Consider the following 26,658-nt stretch of genomic DNA (forward strand, 5'->3'; position numbering starts at 1 on the left):
GCAAGGGTGGCACAGCCCCTGGCTCCGTGCCCTCTGTGTGGCCGCGGCAGCCCCCGCCTGGTAGGTCATGCATACTCAGGGTTTTCTGTGTGACCCCAGCAACAGAAGGACTCTTCTGCTAAACAAGGCTAGCTCGCAGACAGCAGATCGCCTGCACTTAGGTCAGGATGAGGGCGTTGGGAGCCAGAGAAACGCGCTCAGCGGACAACCTGGGGCTGCTTGCGTCAGCACGCCTCGCCTCGGTGGTCTCCTGTTCAGTGTGAGGCTGAGAGGCAAATGTGTCCGTGGACACAGAGCCGGCCGTGTTTCCGGAACCCTCCGTTCCTCCCGTCCCCCGGGGCCTGCGTATGCTGTCCGTGGACAGCAGGGTTTTTGTTCTCTCAGGCATCATGGTGCATTAGGGGTCTTTGGTTGTAAGAGATAGAAAACCCGAGTTAGTCTGGATTAAGGAAGAAGACCTGGCTGCTGTTCTTGGAACGACCACGATTGACACCTTTGGGCACGGGTGTGCCTGGTACTGAGCGGTGTTGTCTGGAGCTGCTGCTCTCCGACCTTCATGTCCACCTTCCTCAGGAGCCCTCGCACCACATGGGGCAACGTGGCCATCAGCAGCCCAGTGATCACTGAGCCAGCTGAGCAGTCCCGACAGAGCGTCTCCTTCCTTACAGCTTATTTAAAATTGTTTATGTTCATTGTTTTTGAAAGGCAGAGAGACAGGCAGAGATCTTCCATCTGCTGGTTCACTCGCAAAACGTCCACACAGCCAGGGCTGGGCCAGGTCAAAGCCAGGAGCCTGGAAATCCATCCTGGTCTCTCCTGTTGGTGATAGGGACCCAAGTACTTGAACCATCACCTGTTGCTCCCCAAGGTGTACATTAGCAGGGAGCTGGAACCTGAGCTGGGACTCAAACCTGGGGGTTCCAGTGTGGGATGCAGACCCTGGGACTTCTGACCATCCCTGTACTGGTCAGTGGTCAGAAAAATGTGGTCCACTGGCTAGGCCAGAGTCCCATGGCAGCTGTGGAGCTATTGGTAAGGCCAGTCCCTTTGGAAACCATTATCTAAGAGTGAGGAAGGAGGAGGCGCTCAGAGGGAAGTCACAAAGAAGGGATGGATGAGGCTGGGCAGGCAGAAACAGCAGGTGGCCACTCCGTGTAGGATTGGTGTTACTCCAAATCAACTTGATTGAGGTGTCATTTCCATAGAGTAAAATCCGCCGAGCATTCATTGAGATGTGACAGAACTGGTCAGTATTGTGGCTCTAGCAGTCGAGCTGTAGAGCCCTGAGTGGTGGCATTTCAGCCAGACATCCCTGCCCTGCTCCGTGTGCCCGAGCAGATCCCAGACGCTGCCACAGCCTCCCGTTCCTCGCCTGTCTTAGGTGATAGGATTGGTTTGAGGAGTGGGTGAATACAAGATGCACGGTGTAGAACATATAAGACGAACCGTATAAGGTGACCAAGGGTAGCGCCTTGCACATGGCTGTGCTCAGCACCCGTGTCAGTTACGGGCTCGAGTTGGTGAGGTGAGGCTCCTGCCGAGCAGAGCACACGCACACCCACGCACACCCACCCCCAGGAGCTCGGTGAGGCAGGGGCAGGAGTGGGACTCTGCTGGCTGGGTCTGTTTCTGGCCTCCTTGCTGTTCCCTCGCTCCGTTCCTTGGAAGAACAAAGAAGCTATTTCCCCTGTCCACGCCATGCCCATCTCCCTCGGCCCTTCCACCCTTGAGAAATGGCCACAGGGCTTTCTGTAAGGATGAAAATTGATTGCATTGGCTGGAGAGAATCACAAACCAGTCTTTGTCTGATTTGATTCAGGACGAGAAAGGGAAACAGCTTGCCTTAAAGGAGCCACTCCATCAGGCAGCAGGAATGTTTGCACCGTGAAAGGGAATTAAATTTTATGCTGGGAACTCACATTCCTTCTCCTCCCCCCAGGAGTGGCCTGCTGAAAGAAAGGTTAAAAGTATTTCACTTATCAATTTTAATTGATTAGATTGCTAGTTGAGATCACTTAACTGAGCCCTTTTGGGTAGTTGGCCATTAAGAAAGTAATGGCTGTCTGTCTTTACCCAGACTGATTGCAAATTATGCCTTTTGCTAAAGAGAGCAGAAAAGACTAGGGATTGTGGATTTTAAAAGCACATAGTACCAGAATAAGATGTGCATGTGTTGTTGGTTGGCTGTGTGTTTTGTGTGTGCGTGTGTTTGTGTGTTAGAGAGAGAGAGGTAATAAATGCTGGGGTGTCTAGCCTACTATTGGGGGAGAAATCTCCATACTTTGTATTTTGCAAAATGCCTTCTATGAATACAAAAAATAGAAGTACCATGGGTGAAGGGCAGGTGAAGGGGTTCCTAGCTGCTAAGTGACCGAAGCTGGGCATGTTTATGTCTCTCCCATGTGCTAGAGACAGCTGACTCAGGGAGAAATGCTTGAGATTGGTCAGCTTTATCTAGCTTGATATGGTCTGATAAGCCTAAAGGAATGGGCTCCACACAGCAGGAGGAGGTGACGGGAGTGTCACCCTGTGGTAAGAGAGCACGCCCCGCTGGGCCAGGGGTGGCAGGCCTGGCACAATGGTGGCTTCTGACAAGGAGCAGCAAAGATGTGGTGACCCTGTTCAAGCAGAGGCCATTCTGTTTTTTGCTCGAGGGGAGAGCAGCACGGGGCGAAGGTCATGAACCTGCAGCCCAGCAGACTGTGCTGAAGGGAGGCGGAAGGGAGGAGGCAGGAAGGGCAGAGCAGACAGGGGAAGGCAGGGAAGGGGGGAACGTCGGAAATGATAGATTCATAAAGAGAATGGCATCGTGAGTCTCCATGTTGCCCCCACCTACCCCGTGTATAAAGCAGATGGAAGACACCACAGTGTTGCACTGATAACCACTTCTCTAGCAGATAAGGACTTTGCGTTCCTCTTCTTAATTGAATTGGGTGCCACCGTTTGCCTATGGAGAACTTCCCGAGTCCCAGCTGCTGCTTTGGGCAGCCCCTCCAGCTGAAGCCTGTGTGTTCCCCTGTGCTGTCAGCATGGCCCCGCTGACATGATTTTGCAGCCCTGGCTGTAATTGGAGTAATCTGATTTGTGACACACTCCCAGGCCCAGTGGCCTTCACTTTAAAATGACTTTAAAAGACCTTCCAAGAAAGGCTTTTGAGAAGTTCCGATGAGACAGTGAGTGTGCAGCACACAGCACAGGCTTGGTGCATAATAGGTGCTTGGTGAGTGAGAGCGGGAGACTGTCCCTGCTGCATGTGCTGAATGAGCGAGATACGACTTGTACCGCCAGGCTCCAGGGGGCTGGCATTTTCAGCGTGAGTAATGTCTGCAGGAGCATTTCCTGAGATACCCAAACCACTTCATCCCTTGTGTGATGGCACTGTGTGTTGAAGTAGGGAAGACAGCCCGGCTGCTTTGGCCAGAGGGAGGGTACTGGAGCTGACCCAGGCCGTGGGACTCATTCATCGCAGCACGCCTTGACAGGATTACTCAGAGGACAAGTAGGGTCGAGGAGAGGTCACGGATTCCTGCCTGGGACTGGCCAGAGAGCCTTCTGAGAGGATTCCTGCCAGGCCCCAAATAGCAAGATGATCCTGGTAGAGGCAAGTGCTAGCGTCGTCCTGACTTCCTGGAGACACTGGGTAACCACGCATGTCCAGGTGCCCTTCCAGCCCGGATCACATGGGCATGTGCTGCGCCCGTCTGCAGTGAAAGTCCACTCCTTCATTCAGCTGTTTCTAGAGCACCTGCTCTGTGTCAGACACCGTGCTGGGAATTGGGATGTGACAGTGAGCCTCAGCCAGGCGTGGCGTGTCCTCCGGTCTTGAGGGGCTGGAACAGGAGGGAGAGAATGGAGCAGTGAAGGAAGTGAGAGAGTGCTTGCTCACAGGGGGAGGGGGCTCAGCAGATATGAGAAACGAGGGCCCGTGCCAGAGGATCACTGGGAGGAGGCCTCAGAGGCTGGGGAGGGAGGGGCCGGGAGGGCCTGGGAGCAGATCCACAAGTGAGGACGGCAAAGGTGCGGCTACAGCGAGAGAGTGTGGCGTGTCCCAGAATCCTGTTGGAGGCCACTGTGGCTGCACATGAGCAAGGAGGCATGGCGGCTGGGATGGGCAGATCTCAATTTCAGGATTCTCCCCAGGGCCTTCTGTCCCTCAAGGACACTTCTGGACCTGGCCCTGTCCAGGCTGACGGCTACGGCAGAGGCCTTTGCACTGTGCTGAAGGGCTAGAGGACTTGGGAGCCAGGCTGTGCCCTTGCCACTTGGCAGCCGTATCATCTTAGAGCCTAGGGCTAAGACGGACAGCCTCGTATCCTGGTGCCTCTGTTTCGTCATCTGAGACCAGAGGTGGGAGGAGTCAGCGAGCGAATGCATGTGAAGTTATGTGTAGAACCGTTCCTGGTATAGTTGCAGAGAGGCCAGGGTGGAGGTTGGGCTGAGGGGCACGGGGAGGCAGGACAGGCTGGGGACTGTTTTGCAGCTGACCCTTGATGGCAGTGTGAGAGGTGTAGGTTGACTCTTAGCTTTTGTGCTAGGGGCAGGGTTAAGGACGGCAGTCTTGGGCTCAGAAGGGCCAGGTCTGAGGAGCTGGGCCCCTGGGCAAGGGGTGCTGTGCGGGAGTTTCCCGGGTGTTCAGGGGCAGTCAGCTTCCTAGTGTTGGCCCCTCAGAAAGAGTTGTCCACGTCACTTCATAGATTTCACCACTGTGGGGCTCAGTAGCCTGTACCGTAAGTGCCATACAGTGAGATGTCCCACACAACATTCCACCATCACTGGGTCTTCCGCCTCAGCCTGGTGTAGCCTGGTTGCCGGCTTTTCCTCCAGGGACCCCTCTCTCCCCCGCCCCGGCAGCCTGTTCGTGGCGTGCTTCCTGTGGGCTGAGAGGGGCCTGAGCCTCCAGAGGAAGGTCTGCAAATCTTCGGCGCTCCAAGGCTGATGGCTCACCCAGGCTTGGCACTCCTCCTAGCCTGGAGATCCCCACTGTAGGGCACACAGCGGTTCCCACCCAGGCTTGGCGCTCCTCCTAGCTCGTGGGGCCTGGAGATCCCCACTGTAGGGCACACAGCAGTTCCCACACCTCAGTGTTCCCTGGCCCAGCTGTAGTGAAACAGGATAGAGCTGCTGGGCGTGGATTGCTGCGTTTATTTTCCTCTTTTAACCAGGCCGTGATTTGTTTGGGGAACAAAGGTGTTTATGGACTACCATTTTAGAAAATGAAGGACATTGTTAATACCAGGGAAGGCGGTAGGGAGGCAGCCTTTCACCGTGAGGGTCGGCTGGACTGCCTGCCTGCCTTTTTCTTTCTTTTCTTAAAGACTTACTCGTTTATTTGAAAGGCAGAATTACAGAGAGAAAGAGAGAGAGAGAGGGCTGGACCAGGCTGAAACCAGAAGCCTGGAACTCCATGCAGGTCTCCCATGTGTGTGGCAGGGCCCCAAGCGCTTGGGTCGTCTTCCACTGCTTTTCCCAGGCAGTTAGCTGGGAGCTGGATGGGAAGTAGAGCAGCTGGGACCTGAACCAGTGCACGTGAGGTGCTAGTGTCACAGGCAGTGGCTTAACCTGCTGTGCCACACAACCTCGAGAGAGAATCTTTCTAAGAAACAGTAGCAGCAACCGTACACCCACATACGGAGCTCTCATATGGGTGTGTATTTAAAAAAATGCAAGCACAGACCAATTACGGAGCAAAAACCAGCCTGTCTTCTAGAGCTTACCGTCTCATGTGGGAGGACAGGCCCCACGAGCTAGGTAGAGTGCCAAGCCTGGGCGAGCTGTCAGCCTTGGATCACATGATCACAACGCCATGCAGATCCAGTTGGGTGGCTGCCGCCCCAGGTACTGCGAGAGCAGATGAGGGGCAGTGACCCCTCTGAGGCCTGACTGGGTGTGGGTGCCGGGAAGGGGCACAGCAGTAGTAAAGGTGCTGGGGCTAATGAGAGCTCCGAAATGCTTGCAGGTAGGGTCAGCAATGCTGAAGAGGATGCTGAGCTGAGGCCGGGAAGTGGGCTGTGCAGGCCCTGTGGGTGGATGAAGGATTCAGGGTTTATCCCAAAAACAGGGAAAGCGTTTTTAACTGGCTGACTTGATCAGATTTGTGTCTCAAAAGGCCCTCTCTGGGCTCTGTGAAGAGTAGATTTATGGACCAGGGCAGTGTTACAGCAAGGAGCTACAGAAGCGCTGTCCACCCAGTGGTGTCCACACGCGGTTTGCACACACTGATTTGTCCCAGCACACTGTCCTTGAGTGCCGCTCTGATCTGGGTACCGGGCTCTTCATCACGTGGAGGCCCATCCTGTTGTGTCCATGGGGCCCAAACCACTGCACCTTTGAAGCCAATCGACAACTGTATACCATGCCAGTGTGCTCACCTCCTGGCAATGGCGGCTGCTGTGGGCCTCCCCTCTGTTCTCCTGGGGCTATTTCTAGCCTGGGACTTGCCTCTTCAGAAGAGCTAGGTGAGCATATAGAGGAAGTAGCCTTGGGTCTCAGAAAAATGCCAGGTGAACCTCAGCTCTGTTTCTGTCTGGCTGTGCAACCTGGTACAAATCAGTTCACCTCTCTGAGCCTCAGTGTTCTTACTGATGAAACGAGAGTAGAATAATTGTAAGTGGGGCATCGAGGTGGAAAACTGCCTTCCTCAGGCAGACACGCCCACAGGTGTAGTCTAGTGGCCCAGAGGGTGTTTCAAGCAAATTTTGTGTTGTTTACCAACATTTTAAAATCAGGATATTTTACTGTAGAAACCTAGCTGGCTGTCACTTTGGATATTAAAAGATCTGGCCATGTGGGGCGTATGTCCCCACAGCAGTAGTTGGCAACCTCCTTGCGTGGGGTGGGGAGCGTTGCCCATCCCTACAGCCCCCTCTGTCTCCAGCCATGAGCCTCCACTGAACCCAGGCCTGTGTATCCAGCTGCCTGCTCAGTATCTCAGGCTTGCCCTGAACACAGCCCTGACTCACACAGCCTCCCCATCTCTGTTGGAAGTTGCCTCAATCTGGTGGCAAAACCTTGGGCTCACCCTCATCTTCCCTCTTTGACTCGAAGCCCACTTGCAATTCCTTGGCTCCACTTGGTCAGCACGTCTAGTCCTCCCCTCCACATATACCCAGTTCTTATGATCTCTCCCAGCTCCACCCCTAGTAGGTGATGTCATCTGCCACCATCTTTCACCAGGGCTATTACTGGAGCTTCTTATCCAGTGGCTTGCATCTGCCTTATCCCCTACAGTTTACTCTCAACACAGCAGGACTCCTTTTAGATACAAGTCAGATTGGGTCCCTTTGCTCAGAATGCCCGAATAAAATTGGAGCTATTTACAGTGCCCCCCAGATGCACCTCGTGTGACACCGCCTCCTCCACCCCAGCCTCCCTGCTCTTCCTTAGACACACCAGGCCTGCTCCCGCCTCGGGCCTGTGCTCAGGCTGCCCCTGTCCACCCTAAACCACTTGTTCTCAGAACAAGGACGTTGTGCAGCACTACAAGGCCCACGGAAGCACATCCAAGTTCTTGATCCGCGTTTGATATCCAGACCCGGTCCCCCCTCTTTGTGTCCCTCATTTGCTGATGAAAATGAACGTGAACGTGAATGTCACAAGAGACCTAAAGGATGCCTCCATCCCACCCCAGTTCCTAGCATCTGCATGCTTCATTCCGGCTCCCTTGCAGGCGAGAGCTTTTAGGCAAAGTGGAAGTCCCTGGCTGTCTTCATCTGATTGCCTGGAGATCCATTTCCAGCAAAAGTATTATGAAGCTCCCCAAGCAAGTTATGTGTTTTGATTCTAAGTTCATGAAAATGTGAGCTCATTGATTTGTTTTTCTTGCAAGGTCAATGATGGTTTTTATGGTCCTGTCAGTTCTGGAAAATTCTCTATGTTGGCCTATTTTGCTGATGGTTCAGTCATTGTCGTGTGCCTCATCCAAGCCAGAATGAAAAAATAGCATAAATCACAAAGGCAATGAAAAATCCAGAATGTGGAACATTCTAGAAGACAGCTAACCCAGGCTTTCAAAAATGTAAAAGTCTAGGAAGACAAAATAGGGGTTCTTAGATTATCGAAATGGAGAGAACCACGACTGTCTACCTGAATCGGATCTTGGATTGAGAACATTACTGGCTTTGAAGGGCGTTTCTGTGGAAGTGCGGGGAATTTGCATATGCATTGTGATTGAGCAATGTAATGAGATCCATTTGACAGTTCTTGGGAAAGGTAGTGGCATTATACTTCAGTGGGAGTATGTCCTTGTTCTTAGGAAGTGGGGGCCAGTATGTTCAGGGGTAAGCAGACGCCTACCTCTTTGGAAGGACTTAGAAAAGAAGAGTGGATGGAAGACCTCTCTCTCTGACTCCCTCTCTAACTCTGCCTTTCAAATAAATACATCTTTAAAAAGAAGAAGAGTGTGAGTTGTGGGTACAATGAGAGAGGAAGCCAATGTTGCTAAATGCAAAGGGTCTTCAAAACCTTAATGGGAAATGTGTATTATGAAAAGCTACACGTGGCTTTCATTATTTTTGGCACCACAGTAAACTCATCTTAATGTTTTTTAAATTTTTTTTTCCACTTGTTACACACCCTTGTGTCGAGGGCTGACTTTCAATAAATTGCAGCAAGGGAGCTGTTCTGCTGCGGATGAAACCCCAGCACAGAAGCAGGTCGTTCTCAAATGGTTTAGCACCAGGTTCCCCATGAAAATACATTGCGTGATGGGCAGGAGAGCGGCCCCCTTTCCCAGGACGAAGGGCTGTCCACACCGGACCCCTGTCCCAATAACTAGCAGCTGACAGTGACGATGGGGGCTGGCTATTGGAGGCCAACCAAGGCTCCTTTGGTGCTGCTGTATCACTCCGCCTGGGCGGAGTTCATTCATAATCCCCAGATGGTAGCTTCACCCCAAGCACATACACCAGATATCTGAACCTGTGGTTCCTCTGGACCAAGCAGGATTACCATGGCAACAGTGCATCATCAGTAGGGTAAAACTAACCTGTCTCACAACGATCAAACCCAGCTCATGTTCCCTGTCAGTGGGTGAACATAAACTCATCATTTAAGTCCATTTTCCACAAGATTTTTAAAAAAGATTTATTTATTTGAAAATCAGAATTATAGAGAAAGAGAGAGAGAGAGAAAGAGAGGTCTTCCATCCACTGGTTCACTCTTCAGATGGCTGCAATGGCTGGGGCTGAACCAGGTGAAAGCCAGGAGCCAGGTTGGCAGGGGCTCAAGCACTTGGGCCATCGTCTGTTGCTTCTCCCAGGCCATGAGTAGGGAGCCAGATCAGAAGTGGTGCAGCAGGGACATGAACTAGCACCATATGGGATGCTGGCATCATAGGCTGGCATCATATGGCTTAATCTGCTACGCCACAGCACAGACCTCTCCACAAACTTTAAGTGCCCTTGTATTAGCAATTGATCAATCAAGGTGAAAATAAATTATCTATTTAATGCAAAAAAAAAAAATCAAGGTGAAGGGCATATGTGTTTTCATTGTATTATTCTTTAAAGTTTCTTGGAAGCTTAACATTTTTTCAAAATAAAGGTAAAGAGCAGGCGTTGTGTTACAGAGGGTTAAGCCACTGCTTGGTACACCCAGTGCCCATATTGGAATGCCCTGAGATCAAATCCCACCTCTGCTTTAGACCCAGCCTCTGCCAGTGCTCCTGGGAGGCAGCAGATGATGGACCAAGAGGCTGGGTGTCAGCCACCCTGGCTCCTGGTTCGGGCCTGACCCAGCCCTGGTGTTGTGGGCATTTGGGGAGTGAACCAGTGGATGGAAGACCTTTCTGTCTCTCTGCCTTTACAATAAATAAATAAATCTTTTTAAAAAATAATAAATAGCTTAAGGAAGAGGCGAGAAAGTTTGAATTCTTGGCGCCAGCGCTGGGGTATAGTGGGTAAAGCCAATGCCTGCAGTGCTGTCATCCCGTATGGGCGCCAGTTCAAGTCCCAGCTGCTCCACTTCTGATTCAGCTCTCTGCTACAGCCTGGGAAAGCAGTAGAAGATGGCTCAAGTCCTTGGGTCCCTGCACTCACATGGGAGACCTGGAGGAAGCTCCTGGCTCCTGGCTTCAGATCAGCGCAGTTCCAGCCGATGCAGCCAAGTGGGGAGTGAACCAATGGATGGAGAACCTCTCTCTCTCTCTCTCTCTCTCTCTCTGTCTGTCTGCCTCTCTCTGCCTCTCTCTGCCTCTCTTCTGTGTAACTCTGACTTTCAAAGAAATAAGTAAATCTTTTTTTTTAAAAGATTGAATTCTTGAAAAGACAACATTTAATAAATGGGGACTATTATATGGGGTTTTTTTTAAAAAAGATTTATTTATTTGAAAGGCAAAGTTACAGAAAGAAAGAGAGAGAGAGAGAGTCAGAGATAGAGAGATCTTCCATCTGCTCATTCACTCCCCAAATGGCAGTAATGACTGGGGCTGAGCCAGGCCAATGCCAGGAGCCAGGAGCTTCCTCTGGGTCTCCATGTGGGTGCAGGAGCGCAAGCATGTGGGCCACCCTCTGCTGCCTTCCCAGGTGCATTAGCAAGGAGGTGGATCAGAAGTAGAGCAACCGAGTCTCAGACTGGCGTCCATGTGGGATGCTGGCATTACAGCTGGCGGCTTAACTTGCTACCCTACAGCACCAACTTTTGGGAGTGTTAAATGTGTAGGAACTGAGTTCTTGGATTCGTAAAAGCCTGAGTTTGAACTCCAGCTCTGGGGTTATGTGAATTAGTTCATCTCTCTAAGCCATTCCTCCTCATCCACAGAGAGGGGCTGATAGCACTTGTGGACCATCCTGTAGATTATGGGAAAATCTTGGGGCCGACACTGTGGTGTAGTGGATAAAGCCACCGCCTGCAACACCAGCATCCGGTGTGGGCGCTAATTGAAGTCCTGGCTGCTCCACTTCCGATTCAGCTTCCTGCTAATGAGCCTGGGAAAGCAGTGGAAGATGGCCCCAGTGCTTGGGCCCTGCACCCACGTGGGAGACCTGGAAGAAGCTCCTGGTTCCTGGCTTCAGCCTGGCCCAGCTCTGGCTGTTAGAGCCATTTGGGGAGTGAAGCAGCAGATGGAAGATCTCGCTGTCTTTCCCTCTCTCTGTAATTCTGCCTTTCAAATAGATCTTTTTAAATAAAAGAATCTCTAGAAAATGCTAGCATTATAGTTAGTACACACTCATCACACTCAGTATACGCAGTAGCGTTCATCACCTTGACTGTGTGTTGGGCAATGAAAGATGTGCTTTTTCCCTAGAAGGTTCTCTGGAGGAGTTCTGACAAAGCAAAGCCTCCGAGCTGTCTTTTTTCCAGGGGACACATTGAAAAGTGGAGGAAGTCATTTCAGACTGGTTACTGAGAAGATAAGTTTCTTGGAAAGATGACTTTCAGGAACCTGGGTGCTAACTGATTGGAGCAGAACTGAAACCACAGTGGGGGGACCCACATTGCTCCTTGCGGGCTGTTCAGTGCAGGCATCCCAGAGTGGGGCCCTGGGGAAGTGACTTGTTGAATGCGGATGCTGAAGTGGACTGATGTTGTTCATGCGAAACCCAAGAGGCTAACACGTCTGTGCCTTGGAAGAGTTGGATGACAAGGCTGGTGTGATTTGTGGTTCTTTGGCCTGCACCCCCCCCCATACACCCATATTTTGTCTTTATTTATTTGAAAGAGTTACAGGGAGGGAAGGAAAGAGAGGGAGGGAGGGAGGGAGGGAGGGAGGGAGACAGAGACAGAGACAGAGACACAGAGATATCAAGATCCATTCTCCATCCATCCACTGGTTCACTCCCCAAATGGCTGCAATGTCAGAGTTGGGCCAGGCCTAAGCCAGAATCCTGGAGCTCCACCTGGGTCTCCATGAGAGTGCAGGGGCCCAAGCACTTGGGTCATCTTCCACTGCTTTCCCAGGCACATTAGCTGGAAACTGGATGGAAGTGAAGCAGCTGGGACTTGAACTGGTGCTTGTGGATGCTAGCGTTGTGAATGGTGATTTAACCCACTGTCCCTCAGTGCTAGCCCCCCCCCCCCCCATATTTTGTCTTTAAAGGCAGCACAGCCCACATGAGGTCTCTCAGCATGTAGATGTTTGGGCACCTGACCTGCCAACTTGGAGTCACTCCTGACCTCCTGGAACTTGATGATTAGGGGCTCACCAGCTCACTAGTCTCTGCAGCCTCTCGTCCCCCAGCCAGGCTCTCCGCCCCGCTTCCCTGTGCAGCATCTCCCAGGCAGTCGTCCAGTTCCTGGCGCCCACATCTGCGGCCTCCTGCAGGACACAGCCTGTCTGCCTGGGTGCCCTCCCAGCCCCTGCTCCCCTTGCACACGTTACCACCTTGTGTAGCCCTAGTGCCTGGCACAGTGCCCGGCACAGTGCCCGGTGCGTAGTAGGCACAGGGAAGAGGCTTTGTTGGATTGAACCGATTGACGCTCGAGCAGTCACTTTAATTATTCATCAACACTTAAAGACTCTCATTAGCATGAACGTGGTGTGTCTTGGTGTTGTCTGGAGTAATTTGAGGCAGTTGGACTGTGAGTTGGAAGAATGAGGCTTGTTCATTACAGTACTTAGCTTCCCAGTGCGTTGAACCCAGGTTGTTCCTTCTAAAAATGTAGGTTGTCTTAATTCAACAGCTGAGCAACACCAGTCATATTACTCTCTAAGAGCCGAAATACCTCTCGTCTCCCCTGTTTTTCTTTTCCTTGCCCCACTTTGAAACTCGGACCCTGAATTAGACCAATCGAAAAAAAATCATGTTTGAATTAAACCACCAATTCTCTGAGGAAATGGAAAACATGGAATTAACAGCATTTCCCCTTTCTTTATGAATTAGACTTCTTCTCTGTGTGCTTGATGAATAATGTTGCTGGCCACTTTTCAGAAATGAAGTAGAAATATGGAGAAATGAAATTTGTATCTTATAAACTGACTGGAAATGTGATTATAATACAGCTGTCAGTTTTGCTCAAGTGGAAAATTTTTAAGGAAATCCAATTGCAGCATTATTTGGTTCTTTTAAAGCAGGGTGATGTAGCTGCTTCCTGTGTATTGATTATTTGATTGGTACCTGTCTGCTGGACCTCTTTTTTTTTCTCAGTAGCACTCATTGATGTAGTTTAATGTATATTCCTGTAATCTTGCCCTGTTTTATAAACGTACAGTCACAGCTGAGCATTCGAGAGGATGCCCTGCCGAGATCACAAGGTCACCTAATGACTTTGCCCTCTTCTGTTGCGTATGCATTGAAGTGGATCTGGGACGGTTCTGAAAAAGACCAAAAGTCGGCTTTTTTTCCTCCCCTGTACAGAGCAAGATTTCTAGATTCCAGTCTGTGCCGCAGGGGAATGAGGCATGTGAATAGTAGACTGGGTTTTGAGCTGTTCCCTTCCTTGCCTATTAAGTGATTGTTTCTGCTTGAAGACATTCTACACTTTAAAAGCCCAGTCCTTCCCACGCATTTGAAAGTGGGGCCACGGCTGGCAGGGAGGGCCCTGGTGGCTTGGATGTGCTGAGTGCAGCCCGTCCTGAGGCACCGCACAGCCCTCGGAAGTGGAAGTGGGTGGGTTCTGGATGCAGCTGTGTCTCAGGGTGTTCCCCGCACCCGCACCCCTGGCAGTGTCTCAGCGCCTCCAGACTCCCTGGCTGTACTTCCTGGGCCGTCCATCAGGAGTGTGAGATGCGGCCGCTGTGCCGAGTGCAGTGCCCGGTGGGACTTTGTAGAGCCCAGTAGACAGAGGCAGTCAGCAAAGCATCTACAGCTCAGCGGGCTGAAGAGCTGGCTGCAGGCGTCTTAGTCAAACCCCGTCCTCCACGTAGGTCCAAGTCTGAGTCACATTCTCTCCTCCCGACAACCAGCCCTCAGCCAGTCCCTCCAGTTCAGGCATCAAGGAGATGGAAAATCCAGCCCCCTCTCACTGTCTTTCGGGTCAGGACCCTGGAAACAGCCCTTTCACGGAGCACCGGCCCCCTCCACCGCCCTTTCTCCTTCTGGTGAAGCAGGGGCGGAGGACCTTTGCTCTGCCAGAGGCCATGTGGGTCCCATCATTCATGGGCCCTGCAAATTGATCAACCTAAAAATTAGTCTGCCATAGATTTATTGGGTTTTGAGTCCCACCAGCAGGGCCAGACCCAATGACTTTGCGGGCCTTATGTGGCCCTCAGACTGGCTGCTCCCCCTCTGTGAAAGTGACGTCAGAGTCCACTTGTCACCTGCAGGGCCCTGCGTAATGTCTATCTCCCCGTCTGTCCCTCACAGTGCTGCCCCAGTCATACCGAGGTCCAGAGAGTCCCACCCTGGACTGCCAGCTTCCTAGTGGCCTCAGCCCCTGCTTTGCCTCACGGTGCCACCAGTCAGCCTCCTGGCAGGAGTTTGTTGGGGGATCCAGGATGAGGCCTAACATTGAGTTTCAGGTCATCCCTCGCGGCAGCCCACTCACGAGGCTGCCTAAGGCTCTGCCTACACTGTGCTCCTCATCTCGAAGCCATCAGATTCCCACCCACCACCCACCACACGCCCACCTCCACCACCTGGCCCAGCCACCAGGGATGACACAGAACTCAGTGACTGCTCGGGCCCCAGGAGGGGAGGAGGCTTGGCTTCTGGCCCCAATGGCTGATCAACCGCAAAACACCCAAACAAATCTCTGGGGAGGCGGAATCATCAACAGACAGTGTGACCTTTACAGAAGTCTCACTCAGGAGAAAGCTGCCTCCTCTCTCCCAGCCCAGGACTCTGGGCTGCCACTTTCCCCAGGGTCTGGCCTGCTCCCTGGCCCTGCCCTCCAGCCCAGCCCATTCCCACTGGGCAGAACAGGAAGGGGGGTAGTGGAATAGCACCTTCTTCCCAGCTTCTCTTAGGAGGGACAGCTCTGTTCAGTGCAGGTGTAAGTGCCAGGAAGTGTTGCCACTGGAACCCCAGAGGCAGGTGGAAAGGGCCATCGGAAGCACTTTGAGTATGGCAGGATGACTGTTCACTTCTTAAACTCCAGAGTTCCTCAGTGAAGCTCTCGCATTCCTGGTGACCGGCACGATCAATGGCACAGTCCAGTTTCCAATGCATGTCACATGTTGTCTCTGCTAAGCTGTTAAGGAATGTACAGAGTACTGAGCTTGGGACATTTAAAAACTTAAATTGTCTTTTCCACGTGGACCTGCCTGGAAACGCAAGTGGACATTGGTTTGCCACCCTGCCCTCGTCTGCCGCTACGTAACAGAGAACCTGCTCTCAGGGCCTCCAATCTGCTGCTGACTCCATGGGCCAGGGCAGAGCGGTAGTGGGAGGCCAGTGGATCCCAGCCCAGGGCTTGCTGTCCCCAAAGGGCCTGCAATGGAGTTCTTCAGTCCGAGATTAAAATCCTATCGGCACGCCAGGGCTGTGGTCGGCTCTGTGCACAAGCAATGTGCAGTAGCCGAGGAGGCCGGCCATGTTTGCAGCGGGGTTCCCTCCACCTCGCAGGATCATGCCGCGCACCAGGAGGGGCACCGGGGGGTGAGGCAGGAGCCAGGCCTGTGAGGGAGGCTCGCATTCCCACCTGCCCCCGCCTCCTCCAGTGGTGTGCAGCCAGCCAGTCTGTCGCGTGTGAGACTCTCCCTTCCCTCTGCTGCTCCATCCTGTATGCATGTCGAGGAGTCTGTAAGTTAACTGTGCAAACAGTGTGCCTCTACCTAAGTTGAAGACAAATCGCCTGGCTTCTCAAGCTTGAGCACCCGGTCTGAGAGAGGAAGGGCCTGGAGATGGGGAGCCCTGTACACAGCGCTCCCAGCCACATGTGTCAGGCGGCTGCTGAACTGCTCCGCGTTTGGCCTTGTCTGTAATCACTTACTGTGTGGGCTGGGCAGCAGGTTCCCTTGTGGAGCTCACAACTCGGCATCACTGGAACTCCAGCCTGTGTCTGACTCTCCTGGTTGTCTGGAACCAATGCCGGTACCTGCCGCAGAACTGTCCAGACTGGAGTGAGAAAGGAGAGGCTCAGAGTCTTGGGGCTGAGCCAGTCTCCCCCAGCCCTCGTGACTTTGGAAATCATTTGGTGATAACTAAGAGCTCCGTGTTCCCATTCCGTCTTTACCTCTGCCCCTTGACCCAGTCTGGGCCACCATCTTTCACTCTAGGGGTCAAGGTGAGAGAGCTTTCTTTCCTCTCCCTACCAAATTCTCACGCAGGGAAGCCCCACGAAGCCTCCTGGTTTTTCGGTCGGATGGTCTTTCACATTCATCTTTCTTCACTCCCCAGTCCCAGGCCTTCACATTTTATAATATGCTTTGCATTTTTTTTTAAGATGCATTTGGGGTTTTCCAGAGCTGGGCAGAGCCAGGAAATATGCATGTCACTTAAATGACTCCAGTTAACCTTTAGCCTTTAACTGGTTTCTCATAAAACTTGCATCTCTCCCAGCTCTGGTTTGCATTCTCCAGAGCAACAAAATGCACGAAGAGCCACGGCTTTCTCTGTTCCCTGCTGGGCCCCTTCCTTTGCTGCCTCCACTGCCACGAGCCCCGAACCAGACTCTGACAGAGAGGAAGTGGGAGGTGGAAATGTGCGTCCTAGGCAGTGGCTCGCAGAAGGTTCCAGGCGAGATTTATGCAGCCCTGGTTTCAAGCTGCTTCCTTTTCACTGTGGCATCTTCACAGTAGCGATCGAGAATACTGTCCAGTGACACGTGTGCTCGGGCCAGGCCTGGGTGCGTGTTTGACACAGCGGAACTCATGCAGCCCTCACAGCCTGGCAGGGTCGCTCCTGTTACGCTCCCCATTTTACAGACAAGGAAGCCGAAGCACAGAGAGACTAAGTAACCTTCCCACAGTCAGGAGGAGGGGAGCCAGGACGCAAGCGCAGCATTCGCTCTGTAACACGTGCACACTGAACTCCAGTTCTCTCGCCCCCAACTGATGGAGCGATGGGCAGCGTGCTAGGTGCCACAAACGCAAAGCAGGCTCAGGCACAGCCCTGCTACCTGCAGGCCGCTGGTTGTGTGTGGCAGGGCACAGCAGTGGATGGTGGTTGTAGGTGCTTGGAGGGGGAAACTGCGGGATACAACTGGAAGGACAGAGAGTAGCGCAGTCTTTGCTGGGGGTCGGGGGTGAATGAGGACAAGGCTGACTTCTGAGAGCCCGAGCTGTTGAGCCAAGCGTTCTGAGTGTTCTACAGGCGCCAAGCCTGGCAGGGCTACTCCAGGCAGGGGGCTTATGTGAAGTCAAGAAGCCAAGGTGCCTTTGGAGACCTGGTCAGCAGCCACATCTAGGACATGAGATGGTGATGAATCCCTACAAACGTAGCAGCCTGAAACATCACCTGTTCATTATCACACCGTCCTGGAGCTCAGCAGCGTGAGCCAGGTCTCACTGGGAGCAAATCCAGGCGGTGGTGTTCCTTGCCGAAGCTCCCTGGGAGGAGCCGCTGTCTCACGTGTCTGGATTCCAGAGGCCACCTGCATTCTGTGGCTCATGGCCCCTTCTTCCATCTTCAAGGCTGGCAGCATGGATCAGTCCTCACCGCACAGTATTCTTTTTCTTCTTCTTCTTCTTCTTCTTCTTTTTTTTTTAAAGATCTATTTATTTATTTGAAAGAGTTAAACAGAGAAGGAAGGACAGAGAGAGAGAGAGAGCTCTTCTAACCACTGGTTCACTCCCCAATTTGCTGCAACAGCTGGGAGCTGTGCCAGTCTGAAGCCAGGAGCCAGGAGGTTCTTCTAGGTCTCCCACGTGGGTGCAAGGGCCCAAGGACTTGAGCCATCCTCTACTGCTTTCCCAGGCTATCAGCAGAGAGCTGGATCAGAAGTGGAGTAGCCAGGATTCGAACCAGCTCCCATATGGGATGCTGGCACTGCAGCCGGCGGCTTTACCCACTACGCCACAGCGCTGGCCCCCAGTGAATCATTCTGACTCGCTCTTCCACTTTGAAAAACCCTTCCTGGTTAGATTGGACTCCCCGAAATTATCTAAACTAATCTCCCTGTCCCTAGGCTTTCCATCTAATTACACGTAGAAATCCGGTTGGGATGTCCCGTGTTCAGATCCTGAGGACTAGGCTGTGGACACTTCTGCAGCCCGTTTTACTCATGACAAGGAGATTGTGGGAACTGGCAGCAGCTGTGGCTGGAGAGGGAGGCGGAGGCTCTGCAAGCACACTACAATTGAGGACTCCCCAAGAACAAGCAAGGGACAGTCACCTTTGGGTGCTTTGGCGTTAGGTGGCCTGGGCCTCTCCCACCATCGCAGGTACCCTGGCAGACCCCTCTGACCTTTCAGCCCCAGTGGAGGGGTGAGCATGCCCAGCAGGCCCGTGGATCTCTGAAATACCAGTCACCTTTTATCTGTACTTCAGTGGTACAGGTTCGGACTTTTCTCTGCCCTGCCCCTGCCGCTGTGCTATCCCTAGGATGGCCCTGGTCTCTGGCCCAGCCCTGGCCTCCTTTCCTGCCAGTCTTCTCCATCCTGCCCATGTCTTGTTATTGGGGCTCTCCCAGGTGGCTCAGGCTCACTGATCCCCAAACTCTTCTTTCCTTTTTGCCCCCAGAGGTTCCAAGGTCATCCTCCATGGCCACCTGACCCCCAGTCCTAGACCACTTCCCAACTGGAGGCAACCACTTTGCGGGTCCTCAAGCCACAAGCCGCTTAATTCCCCAGCGCATTCATTAGTTGAGGACCACAGTTCTGAGCCAGAGAGAATGGGCTTCTCTCCAGCCAGTTTTGGCCAGGAGAAATTTTAACCCAAAGCCCACATTTGGGTTTGAAAGGGACCTTTCTCCAGGAAAGGATTAGAGAGCTCCAGTCATTAAATGGTTTGCTACAAAATGTTAGTCCTTGACTAAAGCGGCTGGTTTTAAAAAATGAAATAAAATAAATGTTGTGTTTGCTTGTTTGCTTTTTCAAAAAATGAGAACATTGTTTACCATGGTGGAAAAAACATTCAGGCCTCGAGTAGATGCATGAGCTCTGCAGTTCTGCAAACGCCTCCCTCCGTCTGGATGGCTCTTGTTGAAAAACAAGCCCACGGCAACCTTAGGAGCTGTGCACGCCAGCACGTGCTGGGTGCACACAAGAAATCACAGTAACTTGCTTCGTGCAAACCCAGATCTGCTGGTTCACAGTTACCCAGCATGGCCAAGCACTGGCGCTGCTACATGGCTATCGCTTGCTTCCCTGGAAGGCCTAGGTCCAGGGTCGCACTTCTCCTCCTGCTGTGAAGAGAGTGTATCTCAAGAACACAAGTGCCAGCCGCCCCACTCCCTGCGTGATCCTGGGTGACGGGAACTCCGTTGACAGGCTGCAGTCCCAGTGAGTTTACAATGAACTGGGTGGGGATGAGCCCTCGGTGCGGGCAGCTGGAGAGGCCGCACGGTTGTTTGGGTGTGGGATTGCACTTAGCACTGGAAATGGTGGGAGCTGGAGACCTGGCCTCGCCACCCAATTAAGGCAAAACTGGGAGCTCCCACTGGGGTTTAGGCTTCAGCTTGTCCTCCAGCAGATCTTTGGGTTTGCCTCGCCTATCCCAGCGCCTGTGATACCAGGCCCATGGGAGCCCGTCGAAGGCTCTGAGAGGCCCTGCAAACCCAAAGCTGACCCAATGTGGGGTAATGAGAGTGGTCACGTGGTTGTGTGCCAGGTACTGAGGCCTCCCAGGTGGGAGGAACCCAGCCAGCCCCTGCGCCCACTTCATTTGACTGGAGCCCTAGGCAGCACCAGCTCAGTCACGGTAGCGCTGCCTGCTGTTGGCAGCCCTGGAGCCGTGTCCTTCCTCAGCATGAGCCCTCACACCTCTCGGTTTCCCCTGACCTCTGGTTCCAGCTAAAGGTGGTGCTAGAGGCTTAGAACAAACCCACTGCCCTAGCCCTTGGCCCCAGTCCTCTCTCCTGCTCCCCATCAGCTGGGAGGGTGGGGGGACCTCCATGGGGACTGCCCTGTAGAGGGAGAAGTTTGGTTCTGATGCCCCATTCTCGTGTTTACTCTGCCCTGAATGGAGACTGGCGATGGGCTTTTCACCTTCGGGGCGGGGCGGAGGGCACAACCCTGCCTTCTGCTGGGGGGAGGAAGGCACAGCTCCTGCCTCTGTCTGCAGCCACGTCCAACCTCAGCCCTCTGCTGGTTTTTGCTGTTTGCCAGTGGAGCAAAGGCGGGAGCCTGACAGGGCCGAGCAAGACGTGTGCTGCCTGACGCTCAGCCCTCTCTGTGGCCCAGCCACACCGGCCTCTTCCAGTTCTGTGATATGAGGACTGCTCCCTTTTGCTGCTGGCCCCTAGCCCAGCCTCTCCCTCTGCCATCACGGTCTTCTGTGCTTGGTCACCTCCCTGACATCCCTCAGCTCTCTACAGACAGTCCCTTACCAGTGAAACCTTTCCTGACCCCCTGGTCTGACTTTGCCAGCATTCTCTACTGTGTGTAGTTTTGGGATTCCATGTGGTTATTGGAGCCCCAGCTCCTCTACTCACAGGTGGCTCCCAGGGCGGTGCTCAGTGAAGAGTTGCCAGACACCCCAGAGTGCAAATGAGAAGCTGGGTGGGATCTGCAACGGGGGCCACAACGGAGGCCATGGCTCTCGTTTTCACAGAGCGGACCCGTTCTGGGGCCCGAGGGTGTGATCCACGTCTGAGCAGTTCCTGACTTTGGGGCCATCTCTTTTCGAATTGGGAAGTTGGAATTCAATCCAGAGTCAATTAGAGGGCCTGGTGTTCATCTTCGGAACCCGCCCAGCTCCAACTCACCTCCAGGGCGGAGGGAGGCAGTGTTAAACGTTCAGGTCACTCAGCACATCGGGGTGGGTGGTAAATCAGAGCACCCCACTGTTCCCTCGGGAAGCCTGCCCTTGTTCAGTTCCCGGCGAGGACGCCGCTGGGAAGAAGCGGCCAGAGCTGGGTGGTGATTCCCTTGAGGAAAATCAATGCCAGGCCATCAATCCCGAAGGCAGAAAGGGCCCGCAGCCAGATGGCTGTGCCTGGAATAACTCACGAGCCACGTGGCCTCGCATTTAGGGAGGCCTCTCCTTGGCCCTGTGTATGAATCAGAGAGAGGGGGACCTTTGTCAGGCGAAGGGGACAGCAGCCAGCTCCAGAAGCCCCTCTGCAGCAGTCTGGGGGGTTGGAGGTCGCCTCTCCAACACCCTTCCCAGCAGGGACCAGTGCTGGGTCCCTGCCTGGACAGGGCCTCAAAGCCTGCGTCCTGGGTCCAGTTGGATCCCAGGAAGTGGCACCCAGTCTGGCTGTCGGTGGAATGGGACAGTCGAATTTGCACATGGCAGGCCTTAATTGGGTGGGCGGGGTTGGGGGGGCCACGTCTGTGGCTTGCATAATGCACTCACAGGATGCTTTCTGTGAAATAGAAACTGGCAGGCCGCGTGGTTGGGTCCCTTTGGAGATGAGAAGGCCACACACTGGGTCACAAGCAGATTCAGCCAAGTCCCAAGTCTGCCATGAGGCTGTGGCTGCTCTTCATCTTTCCAAGTCTGTGTTTCTTCAGCTATAAAATGGGGACCATGAGGCCCAAAGACCTAAGGCCCTAAAGGAGGATTTGGTGAGAAAAGGCACTTAAAATATTGAGAATAGTGCCGCGTGTTCCAGCACCAGGCAGGCTTTACTCTGCCGTTATCCTCTGTTCCTGCCAGAGCTAAGAACCAGCTCACGTTTTGATCAGAAGCGGCGTTGTCTCACCATGTGCGGGACCCTGGTCCCAGGGGTCGTGTGCCGTGTGCACTGCACTTAGAAATTCACATTCGTATCTCCCCGGCTTTCACACAGTCCAGATTGACTTCTGCTCACTGGAATGCCCGCCGTGGGGCAGCAGGAACCCTGCTGGCCACGTCACTCAGAAACCAGGCTGGCGGAAGCTGCACACGATGCCTGGCGCACAGCACCTCCCCGCTGTCCAAGGCAGGCCGCAGTGAGAGAGAGGCAAGGCTGCACCGCTACTGGGAGGGACACGCTGCTCGTCACTGCCCCGGTGGCTTCCAGGCTGGCAGGGGCTGGGAAGATGGGCTGAGGGGCATGGTGACTTCAAAGGTCAGCAGTGACTGTCCCTGCCTGTCCCTCTTGGGTCAGCAACCACACTCTGGGTGCTTGGGGTCACTGGGAGCACCCTGCTCCTACCTCAAAGCAGGAATAAAGCTGAAGAACGTGCAAGAAATCTGAGCAAAGGCCCGAAACTGAAAAGGAAAGGGAAGAACTCCGTAAATTTGGTCTTGGTTGGCCAAGAGCCCCGCCCCTCAGCGTGGGTAACTGCGCCTGGTGAGTGCGCGACTGGGCCCGTTAGGTTTCCGCTGAAAGAAACCCCATGGAATCCTCTTGTACTTCTGAGGCAGGTAACAGCTTCTCGACACCAAGGGCACAAGCGGTCACACGGCTAACCCAGGTGTCCAGTTAGGGCACTTGCTTCCCTCTCTGTTGCCAAGTCCGTGCCCTGGGCCTGCCCTGGGAGTCAGGCTGCCCCGAGCCTGAGGTCTGAGATGTGCCTGCTCCGGGTGCTGTGGCTGATGCTCGCAGGCCATTCTCCATGTGTTTGTACAGCTGGGGTGGGAAGGACCCTGAGAGAGAAGGGGGTGGACCCTGGACTATGTCTGGGTGTTTTCTCAGATCCAGAGAACGCTGTGGGGAGAACGCTCATGGTGACCACCATGGGGGCAGGCTGAGGAAGCGTCGTGCTCTCGGGAGAGTTGGATTTTGTGCCCTCTGATACACAACTCCGGGCTTGAATGTGTGCCCTTGACCGCAGCCCTGGCTGGGGCCGTCTCCAAAGTGGAGTGTGGTGCCCTGTGATGGCGTCCTGAGAGCCTACTCTGCTCAGGGTGCCTGGGCATTGGCTGGGAAATGGGCACACACCTGCTGCCGTCTCTGCCCCCTCGCTCACACATAGAGCAGGCACCCAACCTGGGCCCTGTCAGGTAGAGGTGCTGCCACAGGTGCTCGTGGCTTTTCCTTTTGCTGTTTGAAGAAGTACCTTTTAGGCAGCCAAGTAATAGAGAATAAACTGTGCACATTGTAAAACGCATGAATAACACCCAGTGTGTTGAGTCAAAAGTGAAAGTCCTCCTGCCCCGCCCACCCACCCGGCAGCTCCTCCTCAGGCTCCTTGCCCCCCACACCTTTGTGCTCATCTTCCTGGAGACACTTGCTCTGTCCGGTTTACCCCTGTCACTCTGTCACCCCAGGACTGGCACTTGGTAGGCGCTCAGGAAATATTTGCGGGTGGATGACTTCAGCTGTAGTTTTTACACTTGGTTTTGGCACCCTAAAGTGGGAGTTCCCTGAGTCAGGACGGGGGGTGGAGCTTACCTGCACCCTACCGTATGAAGTAGGGATGCCCCGAGTGCTGGCCCTTGGCAGCCGTCCCCGTGGGGGGCACTGGGCTGTGTCCAGTTGGTCACTGTTGCTCAGCAACAGGAGTGCCAGCCTCGTGAGCCACTCTGGTCATCAGTGCAGGCTTCCCAGCCATGAGCTTGCTGGGTTCAGAGGTAGACACATATTTATGACAGCTCTTATCAAACCGCCCTTCACAAAGGCATCTGTTCCCATCGAGCCTCCTGCTGATAGCCTAGGGAGATACCTGTGTCCTCACCTCTCTCCCATGTCGGCCACCGTCGGCCTGGTGAGTTGGTCAAAGGTGTCTGCAGGAATTCTACCTTCCATAGCCCAGATGGCCGGGGAGGGGGCCCTGCTCAGGAGAGGACACTGGTCAGAACACCAAGGCCTCCTGCCAGGGGGCGTAGGACACGGCTTGCTGTGTGGGTGCAGGGGCACCGCTGTGAACCAAGCACCCCTGGCTTCTGCTCCGTTGTTCGTCCCTATCTTTGCTCATCTGAGAGGCACCAGACAAGACTTCCTGCAGTTGGAGTTCCTGCCTCCTTCCTGGGTGTGGAGGGGGGGCACACAGCAGTGTTCTCGCAGAGCTCCACCATCCTTCACACTCAAGAGTATCTGTTTAGACATTCCCAACCCTGCGCTTGGTGTTGGTTTATTTTATAATCGTCCCAGGGATCTGCTTGCTTAGTTATTCGGTCCTCTGCCTGATACACCATTGCATAAATTCGGACAGCCTGTGCCTCAAGTCTGCTTCTCCGGAAGAGCCCTAGGACGGGGAACGGACCTGCCCCGATGTGATCAGAGCTGCCTCAGCCAGGCGGTCGGCCCATCCGTCATTCCCTCTGAAATTCTGGACGTGAAGAAGAGCTAGAGATGGCTCGTTCCTTCCCCTTGTTTGTGGATTCATCCCGAGGCCAGTCAGAAAAGGAGTGGTGGGGGACCCATGGCGTGTGACAGATGTGCCCGGGCAGCTGCAGCCCCTCTGGGGAGCCCTGAGCCGATGGCTCCCTGCGTGTCTTCCAGTAACTCCCCACCCCCTTCTAGGCCAGCGTCTTAGAAGGCGCTAGCGCTCGTGGACTGTGCCTTGAAAGCCCCTTTCTCAGTAAAGGCCTGAGATGAGCAGTTTTCTTGCTAGGTGTGTACCTACCCCTACTCATACCATGAACAGCTTCCATTAAAAGAACCGGGAGATTGATAACTGGTGTTGAGAAAGAGCCCAGTTCTTTCCAAGGGCAAGAAGGAAACAGCGTGTGGCCGTCCAGCAAAGCCCACAGGCCTGTGCCGTGTGGGCCTCTCGGTGAGGCGGGCCTGCGTGGCAGCGTGAGCGCCACGGTGAGCCCCCAGCAGCTCCCTGTGCACCCAGAGTCTGCCTCTGGAGGGTTGACCTGGGGGGCAGCCCCTGCAGAGCAAGGGAACTGGCACGGAGGCACCCCAGCGGCTTCCACACATCACTTAACCTAAGGCTGAGGTTTTCCTCGTTGGGAAAATGAGGGAAATTGCTGGGAAAGCCTTGAGCACAGCGGGCCCCTGACAGGTGCGAACTCAAGTTCTGTGTCCGGGGCCACAAAAATAACCTGCTGGGCTTTCTGGCCACTCCCCTGCCGTCAGATGAGGCCGAGCTGTTCCCGCTAAGTCAGCTTCACAGAGAAGGTGGCAGATCTGAGTGACAGGGCCCCCAGCTGCCGTGGGTTCGCTTCCTCAGAAGGGCCTCCCCACTGCTGGCCTCTCTCGCCACGGGGCCCCTCCACCCTTGGCCACAAATCAGCTCCTGAAGAGCACACGGAGACCCTGTAGGCATTTCCAGTCTGAGCATCACCAGTATCAGCTTTTCTCCCCAAAGCTTCTGAGCTCCTTCTTGCTTTCTGGCTGTCTCCCTTCCTTTGTTTTAATCTTGGTGCGGGGGTGGTGAGAGTAGGGACTCAAGTCAGAATCTCACCAGGGTTCCAGGAGCAGGTCTGTGCTCCACTAGCTGTGTGACCTTCGGCACGTCCCCGACACTCTGAGGGCCTCATCTGTACAACGACATGGCTATGGGAATCACTCAATGTGCTGGTCCAGTGCTTGGCCTGTCATTGTCATCCTAAGAGTCACCGTGGCTCTTAGTCTAGTAGGAAACAGGCCAGGAGGCAGGCAGTGCCCCACCCTCACCCCCGTAGAGCAAAGTAGAGCCAGGGCGACAGCCATCTTCACCCAGAACACCCATCCAGACCCATCCCAGGAGTCTTCTCCTTTGCCCGCCCCCAGCCTTTGCCTCTGGGGCACTGCGTGGATGCCCCGTCATCTCCTGTGGGTTCAGCGAGACCTACTCAGCCAACCCACTGAAGCACGGGAGAAAGGGACTCTACCTGCCATCCCTTGAAGTGAGCCTGGACAGCCAGTGTGGGCAGGCTTTGCTGGACACGTCCATGTTGTTGCTTGAACTTGACCGTCTCCCTTTCCCTGCTTTCCTTAGTTAAAGATAGGCAGTGATGGGTTACCTTTGCCTTTATGTCTGTGCTACCCAGCTCTGAGTAGCCACCAAGTAATATCTCTTGAAGCAAAGGGAACTTGTTTTTGAAGAAGTAAACATCATTCAGCCATTGGGGATGGGTGGACAGATGCCAGGCCGAGGGCACGGTATGGTGGGCGAAGTCAGGGTGTCCTGGAGACTGAGTGGAGGGTGGACGCAGAGCCAGGGGCCCCTGGGCAGTGGCACTGTGGAGAAGGGGACCCTCAAAAGGAAAGTGTACCCCTTCCACAGCCTCGCCTGGGAGTGATGGGAGCAGGACTGGAGGCAGCAGCAGAGAATGTTCCTTTCTGGCTGGGCTTGGAGTGATAGGACAGTGACCCAGACCACGTGGGACGCAGGATGGACCAGTGGGTATGATGCAGGGTAGTTAGGAGCAGATATCACCAGCTTCCTGACCCGTGGTGGGGGATGGGGTGATGAGGGCCTTTGGGGGCGGGGATCTTGTCACTTGCAAGGGCCCTGGCAGCTTATTTCTGTCCCAGGGCTGACACCATTCATCTAGGTGAGGCCCTGGTCACAGCCTCCCCCTGACCCCCCGTGCTTGCTAGCTCCACAGGGCCCCTCCTAGCCTGTGTCTGCCCTTACAAGCCACCTTGCTGCAACACCTTTGGATGAGAGAAGATGCAGGCTCCAGGGGCTCCCCCGGAAACTGCAAGATGCCATGAGTCAGGGTTCCTAAGGCAGGGCCCAGAAGTCCGGCACCAGCCCCAGGCAGGCCATGCCTGACAAGTTTCCAGCCCGACGTGTGATTACAGTCAACAGTGTCGAGGCCAGGGTCAGCCTCACCTACAGGGGCAGGGCTGTGGGAGGAGGCAGTGTGCTGTTGTGGCTTAACGGGTCCTCTAGCTCCAGCTGCTGAGACGGCAGCGGGGAGGGGCGGG

The 26,658-nt window shown here is 54.2% G+C and overlaps 1 protein-coding gene across 2 annotated transcripts in view; it reads left to right on the plus strand.

Annotated features, from left to right (window-relative positions):
- CLEC16A (C-type lectin domain containing 16A) overlaps window positions 1-26,658 on the plus strand; it is a 204,697-nt gene that overhangs the window by 102,667 nt on the left and 75,372 nt on the right. The gene's annotated exons all lie outside the window — the stretch shown is intronic.

The sequence above is a fragment of the Lepus europaeus genome, chromosome 21 (assembly GCF_033115175.1).
Source record: "Lepus europaeus isolate LE1 chromosome 21, mLepTim1.pri, whole genome shotgun sequence".
Lineage (NCBI taxonomy): Eukaryota > Metazoa > Chordata > Mammalia > Lagomorpha > Leporidae > Lepus > Lepus europaeus.